The sequence below is a fragment of the Marmota marmota genome, unplaced genomic scaffold (assembly GCF_001458135.2).
Source record: "Marmota marmota marmota unplaced genomic scaffold, marMar, whole genome shotgun sequence".
NCBI classification, from domain to species: domain Eukaryota; kingdom Metazoa; phylum Chordata; class Mammalia; order Rodentia; family Sciuridae; genus Marmota; species Marmota marmota.
This window is the reverse complement of record NW_026000316.1, coordinates 585,874-594,023: the sequence shown is the minus strand read 5'-3', so window position 1 is coordinate 594,023 and position 8,150 is coordinate 585,874.

Below are 8,150 nucleotides of genomic sequence, written 5' to 3'. Positions count from 1 at the left end.
TTCATAACAGTAGCTCAAGGAGAGAGCCCCAGTGTTCTCTCACATCCCTCCTTCCATCCTGGCAATGATGACTAGAAATACACAGTTATTTCTTGGCCCATGTCAGGCCTCACTATACCAGATCCTGGTACTAAGTAATTTAGATGAAAATTATTAGTTCAGGGTTTACTTTTGACTTTGTGGGGCTTCAGAGAGTATTAATTGATTCAAACAATTTACTGGCTTTTCTCTAAATCAACATTATAAATAATAAGGACATTTTAATGAACAGTCCCCCAAAACAACCCTTTACCCCAATCCTATGGGTAATAGTCAATGCAATGAGATTTACTTTGCTTCATTTCACAGAGCAGTGCTTCTAAAATACTAATGGTCTCATAGCAAATGTTAAGAGTGTTCTTCTTTTCCTTTCATCCTAGTATATTCCAATTTATTAATTTGTCCAGGTTCTACCTCTATTACAATTTATAGGTGAGAGGACATTAATTAGTAAAATCAACAAGATAAAAATACTCTTATGAGGCTGATAAAATTGGACACTAAACAATCAGAAAGAGACAATATAAGCAAGAAAATTATAGTACATGTTTAAATGTAAATATAAAAATTACAAATAAAACATTATCAACCTGAACTAACCAATGCATAATCACAAAATATTTGTTCCTAAAATGAAAGGATAGCAAAATATTAGTAAAAAATCAATCAAACTTCTAATAATGCCTGAAAAAAATGAATACAAATGCTTCATTTCTCCTTTCAGAAAAGTGCTGATAAAGAAGTAAAGGGGTAAAATAAGGTCTGGAAGCCAAGAAAAATATGTGAGTAAAATTTCAGGAGCTAGAAAACAGGTGGATGAACTATAAGCCCTTAGACAGCCACAAAGAATGAAAACTAATCTTATAGGAAACAAATTAAAAACTCTGGAATTGGAGATATCAAGTTATATCCAAGGCAGAGATTGAAGAGTATACATAATTACTGGATGATTCAAGGAAAACATCAAAAAAGCAATTACCTCTCTACTGTCCTCCACCCTAAATAGTCAGAATTCCTATCTCAGCCTCAACATGAACTTAAGTTTTCTTCACATCCTCATTATACTCTGCTAGTGCCTATAACATCCATTGCACCTCAGTTGTTCTTCCATTCTGTGGTTACTGGGGTTGCATAAAGTTGTTAAATACTCATTTAAAAAATCAACTTGATAGGCTGGGGTTGTGGCTCAGTGGTAGAACACTTGCCTCGAACATGTGAGTCACTGGGTTCCATCCTCAGCACCACATAAAAATAAATAAATAATGATTAAAAAATCAACTTGCCGAAATAAGACCATAACATGTTATACCTTTTCTTCTCAAGACTAGCAGGTAGCTAATATAACAACAGGACTGAAGACTAAGAACAGGGTAGGTATGGGAAATACCAGGCACCTGGAAAAACCACCCAATGTTTTAACAGCTAAACTCCTCTGAAGATAACTGGAAAACCTGTTGCTATCTTCTTGTGGAAAATTTGAATCTTTTCCCTCTACTTCTTCAGAATTGTTCCATTTATCTGAGTGAAACCCATATTTGATCATTCAACTTCAGCTTAAATAATTTACTATGACTGCACCTAACTTAATGAAGCAGAATATTATGGGGACCTTAGGGCAATCTTTTCTCTTGCCACAAATTTGAGCGTGCACACTGAACTATATCCCTATCTCTCTGCCAAGGGTGTACATATATCCCTATCTCTGCCAAGGATGTGTATAATTATAAAAATAATCAATGTACTTTTTAATGGACATCTTTAGAGAGACAAAGGAGGGAAATCTCTGGCACACTGCAGAATAAAACCTCATCAAACTTGCTTCATTAGACTGTCTAATCTCCATTCCTGGCAAAATGTTTGTACTATTTTATATCTCCATTTAACCAATACTTATTGAGGTTCTACTATGTTCCAGGCAATACTCTGGACTCTGTGGGCATAGCCTTGAAGAAATCAGATAAATATGCATATCTCCATTCCCAAAAGCTAAATGGGTGTTCCAAGGTGCCCTCCTGGAAACAGGCTCTGAGATTAAACTTACTACACTGGATGTTTATTATGAAGTTTCATTGGGATCAACATTCATAGGTAAGAGTGGGCAGATTGATTGAACTAAGAAAAAAGTCAGTCTGCAATGCAGGTCTATTGACAATTTTTGCCAACACCATTTGAAGTTTAGGAGCTAAAATGTCCTACTAGACTTGTCAAGTATTAGACCTAAGTGGCTGAGCCTTTATATACTACTTCCTTCAGTCACATAGATAGAGCATAATCATTGGCAATATAGCTTTCTGCAGCAGAGTTAGCCCTGAAAACACAACAAATGAGGGAAGTCTGTTGACATCAATGCCAGCAGGTGGGCAACAAGTCATTCACTGAGGAAAAATATAGGTAACACACATACGTTGTCCCTCATAGCTTACCTTTGCTGTGACTGGATTCATGTTTCCACATAACATTCAAGTATGAGCTTCTCTAGGATCTGTTTGGTTTGAATTACTAAGGAAACTTAGAAGAAGATAAATACTAGCCAATACCATTGTACCTGGCCTTGTGGCCACAGCTAGTATTTAACTATTTCTTGCACAATTCACTATACAATCATTTCACCTTCAGTTCCTAAGCCTTAAGACTTAAAGGTTGTCTTAGTGATTTATATGGAATTATCCATACCCTCATCCCTGGTCATCTTACCCTTCCCTGGCCTATCTTGCTACCTTGTCCTTTTACTGACAATGCTGGGCAGAAGAGTATCAAGAAAAATTTAATAGATCACCTAAGAGTCATACTTATTTCTCCCTCTTCCAATGAATGACAGCATCCTTTCTTCTTGTGAAAATCAGAGTCAGTTACCCCTGGCAGGATGGTGACTCCTTCCTTATGCTGGATAGTTCATGAGCACAACGAAGACAGAAATTCAATATCAAAGTGAAATCATGTGATGTGTCTTCTGTGCCTGACCTATTTCACTTAACATAATTATTTCTAGTTCCATTCACAGTGTTCCAAATGACAGGATTTCATTCTTTTTATGACTGAACAGTATTCTACTCTGTTTATGTACCATATCTTCTTTATCCATGCATCCATTCATGGATACTTAGGTTGACTTGTATCATGGTTGTTGTGAATTATACTGCAATAAATGTGGAGAGTAGATATCTCTTTGACATCAATATCATTTGTTCATTAGAATTGTTTTTGAAAATATCTTTGAATTCCTCCGAGATTCTAGAGCTGTGTCCTGTTCAGGTATGAAGTCATCCGTATTATTCTGTTAAGCAATATAGGATTTTTTTTTGTTTTGTTGTTATGATATAGTCAAGGGCTTCAAGACTTATATATCCAACCACATGGCCCTACCAAGATTCTTTATAGTATCCACAAACAACACAGTTAAAATAGCTTTTACCTTTTGGGCCTCAAACAAAACCTTGTCTTTCCCTCACTTTCTCATCTCAACAAACTTCCCTGTCTCAATTGCAAAGGTACACATTCCAAGGGACACACTTGATTCATTTCTATCATTTACCACAAACATCTACTTCATCAGAAAGCTCAGCACTCCCAGGTTTATTCCCTTCTCATGTTCTACATTGCAAACATTTGTACATTGGCACTATATCTGCTTACCTGCATGACTGCAGTGGTTGCTGTTATAGTCTGGTTGTGGAATGTCCCCCAAGTCTCATATATTATAGGCTTGGTTGCCAGCCTGTGGCACTATTGAGATACGGTGTAACCTTTAGAATGTGAGGCCTAGTAGAAAGAAGTTAGGTCATTGGAAGCATGCTCTGGAAGAGAATTTGGGACCTTGGCTCCTCTCTCCCTCTCTCCTTCCCCTCCTTTCTCTCTTGCTTCCTGGCTGCCATGAAGTGAGCAACTTTGTTCTACCATACACTTCCTGCCATCATGATCTGTCTTGCCATAGGCCCAAAGCAATCAGTCCAAGAGCCCGTGGGATGAAACTACTGAAAACATGAGGCAAAATAAATCTTTTCTCCTTTTAAATTGCTTATCTAAGCTATTTATTACATAAATGAAAAGTTGACTAACAAACCCACTAACTAGACTCCTGGTTCCTACTGTTATTCTCTTAGTCTACACTGTAAAGAACTTCCAGAGTGAACTCCTAATAAAGCACACTGTGATGAGATCCCTTGCTTTCTGAAAAAATTAGTTGTTCTATCATAATAAGAACCAGACCCAGAATCCTTACTATGTCCTAAAGAGCCTACCACTCCATCCTTATTTATTACCAATGTTCCATAGCACAAGGTGGCATCCAAGCTGTTCCTTAAATGTGCCAAGCTTATTCATATTTCAGGGTCTTTCTTCTTGCTATTTCCTCTGTATAGAGTATTTCAATTCCTGTATCTTCCCACTTCTGACTTATGTTTGAGTATCAGATCAAAATAACTTCCTCAAATAATCCTTATTTCCTTCCCCACTAAAGTTATTCTGTATCACATTTCCCCATTTTATTTTTGTGGTTCTTAATTCTTCAGTATATCAACCCCTCTGGAATGTAAGTTCCATGAGAAGTTGTGTCATATCAGTCAAATTATCTGCTCTATTTCCAGTGCTCCTCACAGGACTGTACATATTGTTGGTAACCAATAAATATTTGTTGAAGGAATTAAGTGACTTAAATATATGTATGCTAAGTCATGATTATCCAGCCAGAGTCTAGCTAATGAGAGAGCAAACTCAGATGTCTCCAAAATAGCAGTTTTGTTTGAACCCATGAAAACTGCAGTTGGAGAATTGAGCAGAAAGTACCATAAATGCAAAGAATTATGTATACCCACACAGATATTAATACACACACAAATGAATGATATTAAACTAGTGAAGCCTCAGGAAGCTCTGTGGATTGTACTAATGTCTGTTTCCTGGTTTTGATGATATAGTATACTAATGCAAAACATTATAATTAGAGGAAGTTGAATCATGGGTATATACAACCTCCATACACATTCTTTTGCAACTTTTTGAATACTGACCATGTTTCAAAATTTAAAGTTAAAAATTCACTGTATTTGTGGGGAAAATAAGGTTGGGGCACAACATTTAATAAGTTCATCAGTAACACATTGAAAATGCTTAACAAAATGAATGCACTGTTTTAGATCTGATAAGAGATCCATAAATACCAAGTAAATATGACATGTTACTTGATAAGGTGTTAAATTTGTTTATATAAATAGGCATGAGAATGGTTGGAACTGTGAGTTACTATGAAGTGATGGGTGAAGGTTGCTGTTATGGTTTTGACTGTAATGTTCCCCAAAAGGGAATGTTTTTAAAGCATGATGCTCAATGCAACAAAGTTCAGGAATAAGGCAGCAAAGTTCAGGGATGAAGCTTTTAGGTAATGATTGGAACATGGGGCCTCTGAATTCACCATGGAGTAATCCATTTGATTAATCCATTGATAACTGGAAGGACTGGTGGGAGGTGGGAACTAGTTGAAGGAGGTAGGTCACTGGGAGCATATTCTGAAAGGATTTATCTTGTTTTGGGGTCCTTCCTTTCTTTCTCTCTCTCTCTCTCCTCCTGCTCCTCCTCCTCCATCCATCCCTCCCTCCCCCCCATGAAAATTCTGCCTTGGAGAGAGAAGACCAAACACTGAATCCTCTGCAACTGTATGCCAAAATAAATATTTCCTTCTCTGAGTTAATTCTTGTCAGATATTTTGGTCACAGTGACAAAAAGCTAACCACCACAATTATCAAGATATTGGGAACAGAAGCTTGGGGTGATGGTGAATGCCTATAATACCACAACTTTGAAGGCTGAGGCAGGAGGATCACAAGTTCAAAGCCAGTCTCAGCAACTTAGCAAGACCCTGTCTCAAAGTAAAAATATAAAAAGAGCTGGAGATATAGCTCAGTGGTAAAGCACATCTGGGTTCAATTCCCAGTAAAAAAAAAAATAGATAGGGGAGAAATGTGATTTTCAGAATAGTCCAGAATTTGAATCCCTTCTGTGTAATTTTCAGGCACTATGAATGCCTGATGTAAATGCTAGGGACTTTCAGTGATGGAGAGATGGTATCTTTTGGTCCTAGCACTGCTGACTGACTCATGGTTGGGGTAAGGGAAGAGCAATCCAGGACATACAATATATAATGTGCAAAGTCACTCTTTATTATGAAAAGAAGCAGGATCTTTAGTGGGGAAAAACACAGAACACCTTTCAGCTTTTACAAGGTAAACTTCAGCTTCCTGATAAACCAGGGCCCAATCTCAGTCATAGGTATGGCTTCAGATTGAAAGAAGAGTAAAATAAATATGATGGAATAAAAATAAAAGCATCTAAGGGATCCTTTAAAAGGATTTATTTTTAATATCTTTGTTCACTGCAAGGTCCAAGTCATCCTCTGGGACAAGATATTTTTGAAGAAAGTGAAGGGAAAGAGTTGAGAGATCAGCAGAGACAGAATCCCTGAATATCATCCCTGAGCACCTGAGTTCTGCCCACTTGACCTTCCTGAAAGCCTAGAAACCTATTTCTTTTTACATTTGTGTTTCCTATACTACATTTTGATAAGAGTGAAGAATTTTAAAGTCCTTCTATAGTCCAGTCATTGTACTGAGGTAACTGTGCTGAGGAGTAAAATAACCTCCTTTGGAATGAAAATGTAAAAATTCTGACTACATAATTCCAATGATAAATCTTTGCTATAGATACATGCTTTCAAGTTTACCAGGATATATGTATCAGAATAAACAGGTGGCACTGCATATAAGGGGGAGAAAGTAGTAAAAAGGCAAATGTATACCTGCTTGTGGCCTACTAGAATTCATTGTTTAACAAAAAGCCCTTAGAAGGAACAAGGTAGCTTAATATAGACTGAGGAGAAAACTATGCTGGATAATAAATAAACATGAAGTTTAAAACAGTATGTATGGTAGGAAAATGTTTATTTGTATAGTATATTTAAATGTTTTAGTATAAAATTTTAAAAAATTTAAAAAGGGAAACTTTTGTATAAAACAACAGATTTTAAATAATTTCCTGCTATTTCCAATTATTAATGCCCATGCTTCTCTGAGCCCATCCCATTCTTGTGCACACTGAGCACTCATTTCTGAGACCACTTGAGGTTCATCTCAGACTAGGTGGAGAAAGTCTGTACCATTTTCTGCAACTCCTTGGAGAGGGCAGACATGGAGCTGGATCAGGTTCCCTCAACTGTAAAACATGCTTATGAAATTTGGAGATTTCTTCATCTTGGAAAAATTATTACACTATAAAATATAGATATTCTTCCATTTAACTATTTTATTTTCCCATTTAACTATTTTAAATGTACAGAGCCATAGAACCATTTCTGAAAATTTATTTGTAAGAAATACTTATTTCCAGGTTTTTTCTGTTACAAGGACTATATAGTTGTGTGAGATTTTCTAAACACTCTTTGGGACAGAGAGAGAGGTGAGAGAATCAACAAACCTAACAGGAGAGTAGCTAAAATATTGGGTCATGATTTTGAACCAGCACATTGGAATAGCCCTGTTGAATAATACTAGTTTCCTTCCTAACACGCATTCATATTATTCTTCTGTTCTCTCAATCTATGCCAGTCGAACTGGCCTCTGTGAGGCTTCTTGAATATGTCAGTCACCAGACAAACTGTGCCTCTGACTCTTTGTTTATGCTATTCACTCTATTTAGATTACTATTTCTTTTGACATTTTCTAGGCTCTCTCCCCTATCTCCATGAGATATTTGCTTAATTGTTTTGTTTTTATGATTTGAATCTTTAATGTCCTCAAAAAGTTCATATGTTAGGCAATTTTCAGTAGTAAAATGATTAGATTATGAGAGCTATAGCTTCATCAGTGGATTAATCAATTTTATGGATTAATAATTTGAATGGATTGTGATAACCATAGGCAGGTAGGACATGGCTAGAGGAAGTAGGCACTGGGGGTTTGGCTTGGATTATATCTTGTCTCTGACTCACTTCTCTCCTTCTCACTAGCTTCCCAGCTGGCATGAGCCATGGCAGCTTTCCTCTTCCATGCCCTTTCACCACAATGTTCTACCTTGACTCAGGTCAGAACAATAGAGTCAGTTGTCCATGGACAAGAGACCTCTGA